Raw genomic sequence first — 19,325 nt, 5'->3', positions numbered from 1 at the left:
CTTCCTCATGAATATGGAAAGAATGTTGACGTATTCCAATCTGGCATACACAATAACAGTACCAGCATACAGTTGAATTATAAACTGAACAAAACAAGTTAGGGATCATGAAAACCTTTAGGGATATTTTACTGTAGTGGAGACTGAGCATATATTGATGACTTTTGTTTTGTTTAATATAATAGTACCACTCCTGGACTGCACGTACATTACTATACTGTATAAGATATTGGGATTTAAGTGAAGCCACCTACTTTTCTGTCTGGCATATGTAATTATATAACGCCAACGACAGAGAATAACAGAAATGTTGTTTTTTTCTATATAAGGTTTCATTCGCTCCCTGTATTTTGAGCTGTCGGCTTCACCTTGAAGCTTTATTATTCCGATTTTTTAATGAAGAGGCGTTTAACAAAAACATTAACATTAAAACAAGATCGCTGTATCGTGCATAATGAGATGTGTGACATTCACCACAATATACAACAAATGAGAATACGCCTCAGTTTAATGCAATGTAAAGTCTTCTGAAAAGCGTCTCCATATAGAAACGCAAGGTGACATCAATGTTGCTCGGTGTTATATTAAATAAAAGCATTTAAACCCTAAGAACTTTCTGCCAAAAGGAGAGTCGATTTACGATTCTGACCAAACACATACACGAAAAACATATTTCCTTGGGTTTTCTGGCGTATGTACAACGTGCAGCTTGTGCATGGTTGTTTTAGCAGGGTTTAATATAGTCAGGATTCGAACAGTGGACTCATCTTTTAGAAGAGATTTCTTCAGAATATGGATATAAATTTTGTCGCTTTTATTTATTATTTATCATTACACATATTAATTATTATGTGCATGTTGGAGTGTCATTCAACGTTTATTACAGTAACTTTTGTAGGGGGGAATGTCCGAGTAACTCTCCATTCCTTAAAAATAATGGAGCAGAGTTTTCAAGGAATGGAGAGTTACGAGGATATTCCCCTACTTAAAACGTTTCCCTACTTTTACACTTTGACAAAATATTCTGTTGTGGAAAATATTTGAAAAATAAACCAGAACTCTTTGTTGACTGTGAGTCGCCCTTGCGTGTTGCACGAGGAGTATGTTCTCTGTCGACGTCCTCAAATCAAACGATGCGGGTTCGAACCCTGCTGGTGGCACATGTTTTCGGAAAAATAATTGAAATTATTCACTTGTCAATGAACGTAAAAAATAGTTCCGTGTATTCCAAGTGGAAATCAATTTCAATGTTGATTCAACAAATGTATTGTTGACAAACAACTGTCCATTCCTGAAAAATTATGGAGCGTTCAAACAATAGAGAGAATCACAGATGTGTTTTAATTGTGTTTATATGATGGATAATACAGGTATTCATTGAAAGAATATGTGGGCTTGAATCGTGGTATTTGTGGACCATTAACATTTCGTGAAATGTATGTGGTGCATGGGATATATCAATCTTATTCTTGGAATGTATGTACATTGTTAGGCGGATATCATGATACATAGAGAAAAATATAACCATCATCATGTTCACATGTATTACGAGAATACACAGTGTGGGGTGGATTCAATAAATCCTAATTCGGAAAAAAACTGGTGAAATGTACAAAAGTGAGTTATTTGGTACTTAAAATAAAACGGAAGTAGACTCAAAGAATATACTGGTGTTAATCGCCGAAAATATGGACATTATATCGAAAATATTATCACCTGATTCGAAGAATAAATATTGACATGATAATATATTCATACATGACTTGGGGAATATCTATCTATACATGTTACATGAAATGTGAATAATGTAATATATGATATGTCTGATGGAAATATGTTATGCAATATCTAATATAAATACGAGAGTAAATGTTGCTTTACGCCGCATTAAGCAATAGCAATATTTTAGCTGTGTCACAATTTCTAACCGCTGATTCCCATTGGCCCCATTTGCAAAATATGTCATTACCTGTGTAATATAAGACCAAATTATGTGAATGAACAAGTATGACTTATTGTGTACGGGTATGACTTACGGTAAATATAGATATGATAGGAGGCCTAATTTAACAATCATATTGATAGTATAGTATAAATATAAACTTGGAACATAAGGTCACAATTGACGCAATATATGAAATTTGAATTGAGTGAAATGAGAAGCAGCATTTATGGGATGCATGTGAATGGAGACCTCACAAGACCAAAGTGATGATGTGGTCTGTTTCAAGTCCCTGAAATTTATGTTTATTAGGCGTATAATATTGATTCAAGAACTTCTTAAATAGTCAGGTCTTTGTATTGATCAATCGACGTTTCTACTTTGTTGCCCGTCTCTATACGCGTTGTCCAGCTGTTTGTTTTGTAGGTAAATGACGATGGTTGTGTTTGTTTCAGAGTGACGGTGTTGGTTCGAACGACGCTTCCTCCAGCCTTGCGCAAGGTAAGAATAGAGAAGCGAAATGCTGTACCTTGGCACCATGATAATGCAAGACTGAAGCTTCATTTTGTGTTTCGAACTGAGTGAGTGAGTGAAACAGGGTGAGTGGGTGTGAAAAGGAAAGGGAGCATATGAGTGAGTGGGAAATAAATGAACGAACGTGTGAGAGAGCAAGCGGAGGAGAATTAGACGGACTGAATAAGGATGCATAAGGCGGAGTGAGTGAGTGAGTGACGGAAACGGAGTGAGTGAGTGAGAAAGACGTACTGAGTGAGTGACAGGCGGAGTTAGTGAGCGAGAGAGTGAATGACGGTGACAGACCAAGGTAAGTCATGATAAATGTTTAAAGGCAACCAGTACACGTTAAACAAGCTTTCAGTTATTAAATTAACAAACATCATAGCCAATGATGACAATCATGCTATTGGACAGAATGCGTTCATCGGCAACTTGTTGAATACTGGTAGTCAAGATGCATAGGCAGTGTCGTCCGTAACAGCCATACACACCTTTCTAGCCGTCCGTAACAGCAATATACACCTTTTTTATCGTCCTTAACAGCAATATACACCTTTCTTGCCGTCCGCAACAGCAAAATAAACTTTTCTTGCCTGTTCGTAAAAAAATATATACACCTTTTTTGCTCTCCGTAACAGCAGTATAAACCTTTCTTGGCGTCCGTAACAGCAAAATACACCTTTCTTGTCGTTCGTAACAGAAATATACACCTTCCTTGTCAATAGCAGCAATATACACCTTTCTTGTCGTCCGCAACAGCAATATACACCTTTCTTGCCTGTTCGTAAAACCAATATACACGTCTCTAGTCCATAACAGCAACATACACCTTTCTTGCTGTCCGTAACAGCAGTATGCACCTTTATTGCCGGCCGTAACAGTAATATACACCTTTCTTGTCGTTCGTAACAGCAGTATACACCTTTCTTGTCCATAACAGCAATATACAAATTTCTTACTGTCCGTAACAGCAATATACACCTTTCTTGCTGTCCGTAACAGCAGTATAAACCTTTCTTGCAGTCCGTAACAGTAATATACACCTTTCTTGTCGTTCGTAACAGCAGTATACACCTTTCTTGTCCATAACAGCAATATACACATTTCTTACTGTCCGTAACAGCAATATACACCTTTCTTGCTGTCCGTAACAGCAGTATAAACCTTTCTTGCCGTCCGTAACAGTAATATACACCTTTCTTGTCGTTCGTAACAGCGGTATACACCTTTCTTGTCCATAACAGCAATATACACATTTCTTACTGCCCGTAACAGCAATATACACCTTTCTTGCTGTCCGTAACAGCAGTATAAACCTTTCTTGCCGTCCGTAACAGTAATATACACATTTCTTGACGTTCGTAACAGCTATATACACCTTTCTTGCCGTCCGTAACAGCAATATAAACCTTTCTTGCCGTCCGTAACAGTAATATACACATTTCTTGACGTTCGTAACAGCTATATACACCTTTTTTGCCTGTTCGACAAGGCAATATACACATTTCTTGACGTTCGTAACAGCAATATACACCTTTCTTGTCTGTTCGTCAAAGCAATATACACCTTTCTTGTCTGTTCGTCAAAGCAATATACACCTTTCTTGCCGTCTGTAGCAGCAATATACACCTTTCTTGCCGTCCATAAACGCAAGATACACCTTTCCTGCCGTCTGTAACAGCATTATACACCTTTCCTGGTGTCAGTAACAGAGGTGTTCAATAATGATGTGAGGCATAAATATAGCTCACAGGAACCTTCGATGGAGTTTAGAATAGGACATACTTTCCCACTGACGTTTTGAAGTGAATAGCAGTTTGCTTTATCCAGATTTCATTTTTACATCGTGACTATGACGTCATCCATTCTAACGTTCCCTATCGACGCCAGGTTTGCTGAGGGCGTCACGTGACTAGTCCAGCTACCAGCAATTTCTGGTTGATCCGCTTCTCCATAAAATATATTAATAGTTGTGTTAATGTCTGTGAATATTTATGTAATACGAAACTAGGTGGAAAATAGCGACTATCACATGGGTTGGGAGATAACAAACTTAAAGAGGAAGTACCCTGAATGTTGATTTGCGCCGACTTGTCCCTGTTTCAACCCGCTTATGCCGAACGCCAGGCAGGATGACAACAAGTTCATCGTCATGCTCAATATCACTCAACATTGTATAGCATCACGTCTCATGTCAGTCACCATTATACAGCATCACGTCTCATATCACTCAATATTATACAGCATCACGTCTCATATCACTCAACGATATATAGCATGACGTCTCATATCACTCAACATTATATAGCATCACGTCTCTTATCACTCAACATTATATAGCATCACATCTCATATCACTCAACATTATATAGCATCACGTCTCTTATCACTCAACATTATATAACATCACGTCTCAAATCACTCAACATTATATAGCATCACATCTCATATCACTCAACATTATATAGCATCGCATCTCATATCACTCAACATTATATAGCATCACGTCTCATATCACTTAACATTATATAGCATCACGTCTCATATCACTCAACATTATATAGCATCACATCTCATATCACTCAACATTATATAGCATCACGTCTCTTATCACTCAACATTATATAGCATCACGTCTCAAATCACTCAACATTATATAGCATCACATCTCATATCACTCAACATTATATAGCACCACGTCACATGTTACTAAATGTTTATCGTAACATCTGATATCATTCAATATTATCGTCTGAAAACATTCAACATTATATATCAATACGTACACACCAATATTACCCGTGAAGATCTGGGTTAGAATAAATCTTCATTAACCCATGCCTGTCGTAGAGTCGAACAGCGGAATCGGGTGGTCAGGCACGCTGACTTGGTTGATGCATGTCATCGTATCCCAATTGCGTAGATCGATGCTCAATATATCATGATCATATCAATCACTGGATTGTCTGGACCAGACTCGATTATTTACAGACCACCATCATATTGCTGGAATATGTCTGAGTGCGGCGTTAAACAACAAACAAACAAACACACCAATGTAATTGTATATATCTGTGTCTGGTACCAGCATCATACATCATCGATAACAATGTGTCTTACACAAGCCCAAGCTTCAACCAAAGCGTTGTTTTAACGTTTCGCTAGATATTGACGTCAATGACGTTATTGACGAAAGTAATGCACGACCATAGTGTTGTTCGCCGAGAGAGCCGTCAAGGGAGGCAACCCAGTTCGGCTCAACAGAAATGCACTCGGCGAGCAGGCCAACTCGTTCAGGCAAATGGCTCTTCGGACGTCGACATAGTTTCTGCTTCGCGACGTCAGGGGAGTGCGTTTCACATTTAAACTTTTGAATCGCACGTGTCCGATGTGAATGATAGGCCTTACAGACGGGATATCTGCGACGAACATTCACAAAGCTGAATAGTCTATCAACATGCCAGATTTGTTTTATTAGAGTGGGTTCATGTTGAAACTGTCCATTATGCACAGTTGTTGCCAGGTTCGTGTACGTTTGAATTGTAGGTCAATGACCTGTGGTACATGATGTAGGACTCCAACATCAGCTGTCGAGCGAGTGTATCCGATTTAGATACTTTTGTAGATTTCCAGAGCTTTCCGTTCATTGTTTAAAAGACAGAAACTTGTTTTATACATTATTACGTATATTAATACATGCTTCATATATTTTTACTGCGTACGTTGTCGTTTTGTCATGTCATATCGTAATAGCACCGTCACCTTGCGGCCAAAGTGCTGCTCAATTAAAGTTGATGGTATATTGATGCAAGTGGGAGAATTACAGACGTTTGTTTGTTTGTTTGTTTTGGATACAGTGACAGCGAGCGTTTGAACACCCGATCCCGTTAGGGACCATCCATTTTATATTCAGGATCAAAGTTTTAAATAAAACAATATCTCGTTTTGTAGCTATAGCCGTAGTTGAAAAAATATCTAATCTTGATATAAAATCCCAGTTTCGATTAGCTGCTGAAATCGATTGCTTTCGGCGTAAAAGACACAATAGTGATGAACATTATTTGAATATATCACTGAAAATCAGAAATGACACCAGGGTAGAAATGCCCTGCCTAACTTGGAGCACCCGCCACTCACACAATCTGCATGAAAAACATAAGTGTAAAAATGTAACAAGTCATTGGGTGATATTTCGGTTGAATGTTCTATCATTATGTAGTTTAACGTGATGCCAATTCTTGAACTTCGTGTGTTAAAGAAAATATAGATTTCAGGACGTTGTTTAGTATAAATATTTATAACATGTATATCATGGCCACCAAGGGACTATTGTTTTATTCGTGTGAATTATCCTTGACTATTTCGTTTAAATGGTTATGAATTGGAGATTCACTGTAAGTGATGCCAAGCTAACAAAATACAATGTCTCGTCGAAGGGACACACATCGTTTATTTTACCGTTGTTTAGCAGTTTTATGCTACATGTTTGCCACATAAATGAGAACAGCCAATAATCAAAGAAAATACGTCTGGCACCACTACGAACATCTTGAAATTCTTTTAAAGAACTGAAAGAAAATCTGTTAGTAAATCATAAGTAAATATCACAATAATTTAAGACAAAACAATGTTCATAAGAAAGTAATACTTGTTTTTGTTACGCATGACGTTATTAAGAAACCAAATAACGAAAGTAGGTAATAAATCCGTTAGTTAACCTTTAGTTAATATCACAATATCTTCATATAAAACACTGTATATGCGTAAGTAATATTTGATTTTGCTACTCATTTTATTATGAATACAACAAATATTACGTAGCGAAAATAGGTAATAAAAAGCGTTTTCCTTTGGTTTTTTTGGTTTTTAAAACACTTCTGCCGTCACATATATGAATTTAAAAATCTGGTTCTGTCATTTATAGTTAGCTATAAAAAATAAACCAGAATTCTTTTTTATGTTCATATCTCCCCGGTAAAGTCCGCGATAACCAAACAATCAATTGTTGTTTTTATGATTAAAAAACGTTCTCAAATGAACACTTATTTTAACTTGCTAATTTTATCAATGTCTTTTTCGCGTGTAAAATACTTCTCCCTTTCAATATTATTCTCATTTGAAGAATTGCTCCCTTCAGATGTGGCGGGCGGTTTATCAGTGGAGACACTAGTCCTTATTTTTTAGCGAAACAAGAAAAAGCATCAATGATGCTGATGAAACAGTTTATCACTTAGTATAACACAACACCTGTGGGAATTGATCACTGTATATTCATCGCAGACTGAGGGAGTGATAAGTCGCGCTTGTCCCAGGGTACGAATTCATCAGTAAATCTGCGATGACATTTCATAACAAGACATAGTGGACATTTAAAATGAAACATCGGCCACCAACTCCCGAATAACTTGCTATGAGTAGATGTCGTATTGTTTTAGTTCGGAGAAGACGTATACGTCATGGATGTTGTACGGAGAACTAGCTTACCATATCTATAGTTCCAGTGATTACGTCCGTTGTATCAGTACTGTGGACATTCACGAGAAGCACAGTGCAGAAGTGTTTTTTGTAACAATCTGGGTATTTGAGAATTGTTGACAAAACCAACATGATATAGCACCTATTAACGTAATACTACGTGGGTAACACAAGGTTATCAATAGTATACATATCTACCCTTCGCCTTGCTCTTTCAGCTATATATATATATATATATATGTGTGTGTGTGTGTGTGTGTGTGTGTGTGTGTGTGTGTGTGTGTGTGTGTGTGTGTGTGTATAATTATCTCGGAATATACAGTCATCTGGGACCTGGATATATAGTTATTCGGGAACATACCACAGCTGGTGACCTGGATATATGTTAACTGGGAATATACCATGCACAGCTAGCTACCTGGACATACAGTTATCCGGATATATACCACATCTGGTGACCTGGATATACATCTATCGGGGAATATACCACAGTTGGCGACTTGGATATACAGTTAGCCGGGAATACACCACAGCTGGTCACCTGGATATACAGTTGGCCGGGAATACACCACAGCTGGTCACCTGGATATACAGTTGGCCGGGAATACACCACGGCTGGTCACCTGGATATACAGTTAGCCGGGAATACATCACAGCTGGTCACCTGGATATACAGTTAGCCGGGAATACATCACAGCTGGTCACCTGGATATACAGTTAGCCGGGAATACATCACAGCTGGTCACCTGGATATACAGTTAGCCGGGAATACATCACAGCTGGTCACCTGGATATACAGTTAGCCGGGAATATACCAGTTCTTGGGCCTTTAATAAGTGGGACATTGGCGTCATTATCATGTGTGGACATAAGCTCATGCCATATGTTGGTTTGTTTGTTTAACGCCGCACTCAGCAATATTCCAGCTATATGACGGTGGTCTATAAATAATTGTCTGGGCCAGACAATCAAGTGATTGATGTCATGATGCGATGACATGTATCACTCGATCCCGTCAGTCGCCTCTTACGACAAGTAATGGTTGCTTAAGACTAATTCTAGGCCGAATCTTCACGGGGCTTATTCCAATTGAAGCAAACTGCAATACTCGAAGAAACACCTAGTTCTCTCAGCTGTGTACCTCATTGAACATTCATGAGATAGACAGACATTTGAATATTCATAAGCGAGTCAATCACCTTGTCAGAGTTTAGTATCACTGTCAACGCGTTCTCTATGGCGGTCCTCTCTATATTTTTCTCAAGATTTATTTTGCCACAATTAGCATATACTGAAATGACAAAGTCAGAAATGTCGAGAGCAATGCATGCTTTCACCAGCATACGACAGTCATCAGAACAGTCATGAGCCATTGGTATGAGCCAATCAGTAGTATCCGTCTCGCTGTGTTTCCCGTCGCATGATAAACATCAAAAAGTGTTTGGATACCATTTATTTACAACATTTAACGAATATGTTATGTGAAATGAATTTCGCCATTGTTATCCTATTTATATGCAGTTGAACCTGTTGTCTCGAACTCCTTGGGGACGAGAGAAAAGTTTCGACTTATCCGGGGTTTGATTCATCTGACTCGACCTTATTACTATCTGAACTAGTCGGGGCCGAACTGTGAGTTCGATATAACGGGGAATTCGAGACAACGGGGTTTGGCTGTTATATGACATGGGGAAAAGGCATGTGTTTTTATGAAACGTTTAACGTTTTTAAATATTTGGTATGGGGGTGACTGGTAATATTTGAGGTTTGAGGTTCCACGCCTTATATGTTTACAACCTTGGGCGCTTGTATTTCACCTCCAATACTCCATTAGACAATTATCAAAAATTCAGTCCATTCAAATCACTCGTAACTAGTGTTTTAGACTCCGCTTAGTCCCTGAATGTAAATAATTTTGATAGAAATACGCAAATATTTAAACAGAAAAGATGAAAGTGCAAATAAGCCCCGGTGTTAAAAATCAAGACTTGCTTCATTTAAGGCTTCAGCATAAAGTAAGGGCTTGGTGAATGGGAAAACAATGTGGTTTAGGGACTGTGAGATAGGCTACTTATTTTTTATGTTGAATATAACGCATATGGTTACAATCTCCTCCAAAGTCACGTGGTTAATAGTATACCAAGTGATTCATTTTGAACACGTGACTCCTTACGATTCCGACAATGCGAACCACATTTCTATCTAGCAGCTTGCGAACTGCTGCAGATAGAACGAGTGTCTTTCATGTCCACATGCACGTGTGATGTCAGCACCTTTCCTTCAAATTTAAAGCACGCGCACGAAGTGTGAATTTTACCGATAGGTGACACTGTGCATGCTTTGAAATCACGTGACCCGCATGTAGCTCCATCGTAGCTGGTAGAAAAAATGGTTTCTCTGTAAATGGCCCAGGTGGTTAAATTGGGCCGAACGTTGCTGTCGAAGCTCCGTCAAAAGTAATCTCACAAGGCTTTGTCATTACAGTCAGTACGTTTGGTCTGACGCCGCTTTTAACATTATTTCAGTTATATCAAGTCGATGCCCAAAGAGGAACAGGTCATCGACAATTGCCGCTTTGGTGAACGAAGTGTTTGACAGGTCAAGGATGTGACCAGGTCTTATAATGAAACAAGTTTCAATGACTGTTTGTTTTGGTTTTCTGTAACCATGCAGGTTCTACACGTTCACCATGTTGGAGAGCACGTCTACGATGCTTACAAACCTAGAAACCTAGTCAGGGCGACCCCCGAACCCACATACGGCATCACAACTACATGTACTCATGCCGTAGTATGTCGCTGCATTGTATCGTAATGCAACGACAGTGCTCCTATCCCGTCTATCCCTTCTGACATTTCGCCCACCAAATCATGAGTCAATTGATAATAATGTCCACATATATTGCTGCATTGTATTGCTTCAAAGGTGTGCAGTGTATGAACGATACAGGTGTGTAGTGTACGAACGATACAGGTGTGCAGTGTATGAACGATAAAGGTGTGCAGTGTATGAACGATACAGGCGTGCTGTGTATGAACGATACAGGTGTGCAGTGCATGAACGATACAGGTGTGCAGTGTATGAACGATACAGGTGTGCAGTGTATGAACGATACAGGTGTGCAGTGTATGAACGATACAGGTGTGCAGTGTATGAACGATACAGGTGTGCAGTGTATGAACAATACAGGCTTGCAGTGTATGAACGATACAGGTGTGCAGTGTATGGACGATACAGGTGTGTAGTGTATGAACGATACAGGTGTGCAGTGTATGAACGATACAGGCGTGCAGTGTACGAACGATATAGTTGTATCGTGTATGTACGACACAAGTATAGAGTGTATGTAGGACACGTGTATAGTGTATGTACGACACAAGTATAGAGTGTACGTAGGACACGTGTATGTAGTACACGGGTATATAGTGTATGTAGGACACGGGTGTATAGTGTATCTAATACACTGGTGTATAGTGTATGTAGTACACGGGTGTATAGTGTATGTAGGACACGGGTGTATAGTGTATGTAGTACACGGGTGTATAGTGTATGTAGTACACAGGTGTATAGTGTATGTAGTACGGGGGTGTATAGTGTATGTAGTACACGGGTGTATAGTGTATGTAGTACACAGGTGTATAGTGTATGTAGTACACGGGTGTATAGTGTATGTAGTACACGGGTGTATAGTGTATGTAGTACACGGGTATATAGTGTATGTAGTACACGGGTGTATAGTGTATGTAGTACACAGGTGTATAGTGTATGTAGTACACGGGTGTATAGTGTATGTAGTACACGGGTGTATAGTGTATGTAGTACACAGGTGTATAGTGTATGTAGTACACGGGTGTACAGTGTATGTGGTGAGGTGAGGTGAAAGGGGGTTTAACGTCGCGTCCAAGATTATTGCACTTATATAGCGACGTTACAGTGTATGTAGTACACGGGTGTATAGTGTATGTAGGACACGGGTGTACAGTGTATGTAGGACATGGGTGTACAGTGTATGTAGGACATGGGTGTATAGTGTGTGTAGCACACGGGTGTATAGTGTATGTAGAACACGGGTGTACAGTGTATGTAGGACATGGGTGTACAGTGTATGTAGGACATGGGTGTATAGTGTGTGTAGCACACGGGTGTATAGTGTATGTAGAACACGGGTGTATAGTGTATGTATAACACGGGTGTATAGTGTATGTAGGACATGGGTGTATAGTGTGTGTAGCACACGGGTGTATAGTGTGTGTAGCACACGGGTGTATAGTGTATGTAGGACATGGGTGTATAGTGTATGTAGGACATGGGTGTACAGTGTATGTAGGACATGGGTGTATAGTGTATGTAGGACACGACTGTACAGCGAATGTAGGACACGGGTGTATAGTGTATGTAGGACACGGGTGTATAGTGTATGTAGGACACGGGTGTATAGTGTATGTAGGACACGGGTGTATAGTGTATGTAGGACATGGATGTATAGTTTATGTAGGACACGGGTGTATAGTGTATGTAGGACACGGGTGTATAGTGTATGTAGGACACGGGTGTATAGTGTATGTAGGACATGGATGTATAGTGTATGTAGGACACGGGTGTATAGTGTATGTAGGACACGGGTGTATAGTGTATGTAGGACATGGATGTATAGTGTATGTAGGACACGGGTGTATAGTGTATGTAGGACACGGGTGTATAGTGTATGTAGGACATGGATGTATAGTGTATGTAGGACACGGGTGTATAGTGTATGTAGAACACGGGTGTATACTGTATGTAGGACATGGATGTATAGTGTATGTAGGACACGGGTGTACAGCGAATGTAGGACACGGGTGTATACTGTATGTAGGACATGGATGTATAGTGTATGTAGGACATGGATGTATAGTGTATGTAGGACATGGATGTATAGTGTATGTAGGACATGGATGTATAGTGTATGTAGGACATGGATGTATAGTGTATGTAGGACATGGATGTATAGTGTATGTAGGACATGGATGTATAGTGTATGTAGGACATGGATGTATACTGTATGTAGGACATGGATGTATAGTGTATGTAGGACATGGATGTATAGTGTATGTAGGACATGGATGTATAGTGTATGTAGGACACGGGTGTATAGTGTATGTAGGAAACGGGTGTACAGTGTATGTAGGACACGGGTGTACAGCGAATGTAGGACACGGGTGTACAGTGTATGTAGGACACGGGTGTACAGCGAATGTAGGACACGGGTGTACAGTGTATGTAGGACATGGATGTATAGTGTATGTAGGACATAGATGTATAGTGTATGTAGGACACGGGTGTATAGTGTATGTAGGACACGGGTGTACAGCGAATGTAGGACACGGGTGTATAGTGTATGTAGGACACGAGTGTACAGCGAATGTAGGACACGGGTGTACAGTGTATGTAGGACATGGATGTATAGTGTATGTAGGACATAGATGTATAGTGTATGTAGGACACGGGTGTATAGTGTATGTAGGACACGGGTGTACAGCGAATGTAGGACACGGGTGTACAGCGAATGTAGGACACGGGTGTACAGTGTATGTAGGACATGGATGTATAGTGTATGTAGGACATAGATGTATAGTGTATGTAGGACACGGGTGTATAGTGTATGTAGGACACGGGTGTACAGCGAATGTAGGACACGGGTGTATAGTGTATGTAGGACACGAGTGTACAGCGAATGTAGGACACGGGTGTACAGTGTATGTAGGACATGGATGTATAGTGTATGTAGGACATAGATGTATAGTGTATGTAGGACACGGGTGTATAGTGTATGTAGGACACGGGTGTACAGCGAATGTAGGACACGTGTGTATAGTGTATGTAGGACACGAGTGTACAGCGAATGTAGGGCACGGATGTATAGTGTATGTAGGACATGGATGTATAGTGTATGTAGGACATAGATGTACAGCGAATGTAGGACACGGGTGTACAGTGTATGTAGGACACGGGTGTACAGCGAATGTAGGACACGGGTGTATAGTGTATGTAGACCACGGGTGTATAGTGTGTATAGGACACCGTTATATACTGCCTATAGTAAAGGAGAAGGCCATGTCGTCCTCTCTTCAGTTCAAATGTTCAAATATCAGAAAGTCTCGCGCAGTTCATCTGCTTCCAAACAGCCCCACGTCATATCAAAGTCGCCGACGTTTTTGGCTAAATATATTGGCAAGGGCCCCATGCCGCTGAAAAACAGTTCTGTCTTCCGGTCGACTAGTGACAACTAGAAAATTACAATGAAATATTTGCTCATTTTGGTTGAGTAACTCGCTAGACTTCAACGGTTACGGCACGGAAGGTCGTTGACTGAGGAATGGCACTGAGACGGGTTAGCCCTCGTTATGGACGTGGAAATCATGTGATTTAACGTGTACTGGTATCAAAGAGATTGGTTTTAACACCCTCATGGTGTGAAATGACATTTTAATCGACTGTCAGTCTTGGACCATACGTTTTTGTCAAAAAGGTCTGTGAACTGGCTGGAGACAGGGCGCAGTTCGATACAACCTTTGACGTCTTAAGATCAATTTTCGAAATGTCTTTTTAATGTAAGTGAGATGCTGTGAAGATTGTAAGCATATTGAATCTATAAGAAGTCATTTCAAGTTACTATTATATTACATCATTTTAATTGTTCCAATTTCATTATACATGTCAAACTGGAAGATTGAATGAAGAGATATAAATACTGCCTAAATCGATATATCCCTTCCCCCTGTATAACTTAACACCAGTTGTGTATACCAGGTGTATACCCTGTGTATATGAAAGAGACAATAAAGGGGTTTAATATGCCCGGGCTACATAACCCAGTGATTGAAATCATGAGCATCTATCTACGTAATTGGGATACAATGCATCAACCAAGTCAGTGAGCCTAACCACCCGATCCTGTGAGTCGCCTCTTACGACAAGCATAGTCGCCTCTTACGGCAAGCATAGTCGCCTCTTACGACAAGCATAGTCGCGTATGCCTACAGTAGAAATGTAAGTCAGCAATAATAACTTCACAGACTGCCTTTTCAAACATTAAAGCTAAAATCAAACGACCTTACGGAATCAAAGACGTCATTCAGCGCATTAATGCAACACGAGCCCCGTCCATTCTATTATCCGCCAATCAGGTAACAGTAGCCCTTTAGAGGGCGTGGTCTTGATTTGGTGATGAAAAGAATTCTTGGTTAGCCAAGGAACTGCTACAGAAGCACTTGCGATTTATTATTTCCATGAAAGTGTAGTTTCAGATGCATTCTGACCCGCCCTTTACGTACCATACGTTACCTACGTAAAATAAGTCATCGGCATTATAGAAGTCATGTAGAAACAAGTCATTGAGAAATCATAATTATTGCATTATACCCTTTTACCGAATATCAAATTATCCCTCCGTACATCATGACAGGAGACTTTGGAAAAAGCTTTTGTAAAACAGAAAGTATATGTAATGTGATAGCAACGTTAATCAGTGAAACTAGTGATACCAACAGAGATGAGGTTGAGCAAGCTGTGTGTCATTCGATTGTAATGTAAAACCACGCGGATGAGAAACTATATAGGTCTTATAGACCACCAGTATCTTGGTGACGTATGTAAGGTAACGTGTATGAAATAGACATATTCCCTTCATGCCTCAACGTTTAGAAAACAAACAAAATATCACATCGGAATTAATGGCTTTTTAAACAACCTGAGTTTTATTTGAACAAGGCCCGACAGAGCCGCGGGGGCTGGTCGCGCTGTCGCCGCTGTCAAAAAGAACCCACGAAAAAGTGCGAAAATGATTTGACCATGCCGTCAAGATGAGGCCGTCGTGTATGTAGATGCGGACAACGGCTGTGGCGTTGCATGACAGGACATTATTCTATTCTGAGACTACGGGGATCTGGAATAGAATGAACTTTCATGCATTGCACATTTACGAATGCAGCAGCGTTATACAATTTAAATGAGGTATGCATCATGTACGAATGATGTGACACGATCACAGTTCATGGAGTATTGTCATTATTTACTAAAACATTTTAATTTTTCATTATAATGACATTAACGCTATTTTGCATACGATGGTATATGTTCACATGTTCCTTAAAACGGAACTGCAACCACAATTTATTGACAATTTCCTTTCAATTCCAGGCGTTGTCATTAATGTCCCGAAGGAGTTATCATTAATGTCCTGAACGTGTTGTCATCAAAGTCTCGAAGGCATTGTTATTATTGTCATGAAGATGTTGTCATTAATGTCCCGAAGGCATTGTTATTAATATCATATACCATGAAGGCGTTTTCATTAATGTCACAAAGGCGTTGTCATTAATGTCCCGAAGGAGTTGTCGTTAATGTCCTGAACGTGTTGTCATTAAGGTCTCGAATGCATTGTTATTATTGTCATGAAGGCGTTGTCATTAATGTCCCGAACGTGTTGTCATTAATGTCCCAAACGTGTTGTCATTAAGGTCTCGAATGCATTGTTATTATTGTCATGAAGGTGTTGTTATTAATGTCCCGAAGGCGTTGTCATTTATGTCCCGAACGTGTTGTCATTAAGGTCTCGAATGCATTGTTATTATTGTCAAGAAGGCGATGTTATTAATGTCCCGAAGGCTTTGTCATTTATGTCCCGAACGTGTTGTCATTAATGTCCCGAAGGCATAGTTATTATTGTCATGAAGGCGTTGTTATTAATGTCCCTAACGTGTTGTCATGAATGTCCCGAAGGCATTGTTACTAATGTCATGAAGGCGTTGTTATTAATGTCCCGAAGTCGTTGTCATTAATATCCCGAACATGTTGTCATTAATGTCCCGATGGCATAGTTATTATTGTCATGAAGGCGTTGTTATTAATGTCCCGAACGTGTTGTTACTAATGTCATGAAGGCGTTGTTACTAATGTCATGAAGACGTTGTCATTAATGTCATAAAGGCGTTGTCATTAATGTCCCGATGGCATAGTTATTATTGTCATGAAGGCGTTGTTATTAATGTCATGAAGGCGTTGTTACTAATGTCATGAAGGCATGGTTACTAATGTCATGAAGGCATTGTTACTAATGTCATGAAGGCGTTGTCATTAATGTCATAAAGGCATTGTCATTAATGTCCCGATGGCATAGTCATTATTGTCATGAAGGCATGGTTATTAATGTCATGAAGGCGTTGTTACTAATGTCATGAAGGCGTTGTTACTAATGTCATGAAGGCGTTGTTACTAATGTCATGAAGGCGTTGTTACTAATGTCATGAAGACGTTGTTACTAATGTCATGAAGGCATTGTTACTAATGTCATGAAGGCGTTGTTACTAATGTCATGAAGGCGTTGTTACTAATGTCATGAAGGCGTTGTGACTAATGTCCCGAAGGCGTTGTCATTAATGTCCCGAACGTGTTGTCATTAATGTCCCAAACGTGTTGTCATTAATGTCCCGAAGGCATTGTTACTAATGTCATGAAGTCGTTGTTATTAATATCCAGAACGTGTCATTAATGTCCCGAAGGCATTGTTACCAATATCATGAAGGCGTTGTTATTAAAGTCCCGAAGGCGTTGTCATTAATGTCCCGAACGTGTTGTCATGAATGTCCCGAAGGCATGGTTATTATTGTCATGAAGGCGTTGTTATTGATATCCCGAAGTCGTTGTCATTAATGTCCCGAAGGCATTGTTACTAATGTCATGAAGGCGTTGTTATTAATGTCCCGAACGATTTGTCATTAATGTCCCGAAGGCATTGTTACTAATGTCATGAAGGCGTTGTTATTAATGTCCCGAAGGCGTTGTCATTAATGTCCCGAACGTGTTGTCATTAATGTCCCGAAGGCATAGTTATTATTGTCATGAAGTCGTTGTTATTAATGTCCAGAACGTGTCATTAATGTCCCGAAGGCATTGTTACCAATGTCATGAAGGCGTTGTTATTAAAGTCCCGAAGGCGTTGTCATTAATGTCCCGAACGTGTTGTCATGAATGTCCCGAAAGCATGGTTATTATTGTCATGAAGGCGTTGTTATTGATATCCCGAAGTCGTTGTCATTAATGTCCCGAAGGCATTATTACTAATGTCATGATGGCGTTGTTATTAATGTCCCGAACGTGTTGTCATTAATTTCCCGAACACATAGTTATTATTGTCATGAAGGCGTTGTCATTAATGTCCCGAAGGCATTGTTATTAATGTCATGAAGGCGTTGTCATTAATGTCCCGAACGTGTTGTCATTAATGTCCCGAAGGCATAGTTATTATTGTCATGAAGGCGTTGTTATTAATGTCCCTAACGTGTTGTCATGAATGTCCCGAAGGCATTGTTACTAATGTCCCGAAAGTGTTGTCATTAATGTCCCGAAAGTGTTGTCATTAATGTCCCGAAGACATTGTTACTAATGTCATGAAGGCGTTGTTATAAATGTCCCGAAGGCATAGTTATTATTGTCATGAAGGCGTTGTTATAAATGTCCCGAACATGTTGTCATTAATGTCCCGAAGGCATTGTTACTAATGTCATGAAGGCGTTGTTATTAAAGTCCCGAAGGCGTTGTCATAAATGTCCCGTACATGTTGTCATTAATTTCCCGAAGGCATTGTTACTAATGTCATGAAGGCGTTGTTATTAATGTCCCGAACGTGTTGTCATTAATGTCCCGAACGCATAGTTATTATTGTCATGAAGGCGTTGTTATTAATGTCCCGAACGTGTTGTCATTAATGTCCCGAATGTGTTGTCATGAATGTCCCGAAGGCATTGTTACTAATGTCATGAAGGCGTTGTTATTAAAGTTCCGAAGGCGTTGTCATAAATGTCCCGAACGTGTTGTCATGAATGTCCCGAAGGCATTGTTATTAATGTCATGAAGGCGTTGTTATTTATGTCCCGAACGTGTTGTCATTAATGTCCCGAACGCATAGTTATTATTGTCATGAAGGCGTTGTTATTAATGTCCCGAACGTGTTGTCATTAATGTCCCGAATGTGTTGTCATGAATGTCCCGAAGGCATTGTTATTAATGTCATGAAGGCGTTGTCATTAATGTCCCGAACGTGTTGTCATTAATGTCCCGAAGGCATTGTTACTAATGTCATGGAGGCGTTGTTATTAATGTCCCGAACGTGTTGTCATTAATGTCCCGAACGTGTTGTCATTAATGTCCCGAAAGTGTTGTCATTAATGTCCCGAAGACATTGTTACTAATGTCATGAAGGCGTTGTTATTAATGTCCCGAAGGCGTTGTCATTAATGTCCCGAACGTGTTGTTATTAATGTCCCGAAGGCATAGGTATTATTGTCATGAAGGCGTTGCTATTAATGTCCCAAACGTGTCGTCATTAATGTCCCGAAGGCGTTGTCATTAATGT

The 19,325-nt window shown here is 39.7% G+C and overlaps 2 long non-coding RNA genes across 2 annotated transcripts in view; one reads left to right on the top strand and one right to left on the bottom strand.

The window, feature by feature from the left end:
• The window catches only part of LOC139458326 (uncharacterized), a 131,861-nt gene that overhangs the window by 82,595 nt on the left and 29,941 nt on the right, over positions 1–19,325 (top strand). Inside the window, exon 4 of the long non-coding RNA XR_011652661.1 lies at positions 2,398–2,443. This is a non-coding gene — a long non-coding RNA (uncharacterized lncRNA). The remainder of the gene's footprint in view (positions 1–2,397; positions 2,444–19,325) is intronic.
• Positions 1–19,325, bottom strand: part of LOC139458325 (uncharacterized) — a 139,926-nt gene that overhangs the window by 114,344 nt on the left and 6,257 nt on the right. The gene's annotated exons all lie outside the window — the stretch shown is intronic.

Source organism: Haliotis cracherodii, unplaced genomic scaffold (genome assembly GCF_022045235.1).
Source record: "Haliotis cracherodii isolate W230 unplaced genomic scaffold, xgHalCrac1.p SCAF_12, whole genome shotgun sequence".
NCBI classification, from domain to species: Eukaryota; Metazoa; Mollusca; class Gastropoda; order Lepetellida; family Haliotidae; genus Haliotis; species Haliotis cracherodii.
This window is presented reverse-complemented; position numbering and strand designations above follow the sequence as displayed.